Genomic DNA, 503 nt, shown 5'->3' with positions numbered 1-503 from the left:
CTATCTATTAATTTTATTTTTTGTCAAACTGAAAATAAAGACCTTAATCAGTGTCTACATTTTGTTACTATAATATGTAAGACAAAATATTTATCAGTTATTTAAACACAGGCCACGTTTTATAACGTAATGTCCACGTAGGCGCGTAGTAGGCTACGCAGGCTACGTGCAGAAAGCGCCAAGCAGACAAGCAACAAAAGATGGAAGAAGAAGTGTTGAATAACATTCGTTCGGGAGTTTACGTCCTTAAAAAGAAGAAGGCGGGTCAAATGGCTAAATCACAGGTTTGGGACAGGTTCAACGAGGAAATCAGTGCAGACAACAGCAGCAGCATTGGCTATGTGCTTTATAACACTTAAACGCTTTAAAACACTTTATTTATTTGCCTATTTATGTTTATAGGCTTAACGTTCAAATGAAAATACATTTTGTGTTGCCAGTTTCCAGTGCCAATTTAGGAGACCATATGCACCTTTCTCAGACTAAATAAAAGCATTCGTCAA

Source organism: Melanotaenia boesemani, chromosome 18 (genome assembly GCF_017639745.1).
Source record: "Melanotaenia boesemani isolate fMelBoe1 chromosome 18, fMelBoe1.pri, whole genome shotgun sequence".
Lineage (NCBI taxonomy): Eukaryota > Metazoa > Chordata > Actinopteri > Atheriniformes > Melanotaeniidae > Melanotaenia > Melanotaenia boesemani.
Note: the sequence above shows the minus strand (reverse complement) of the source record.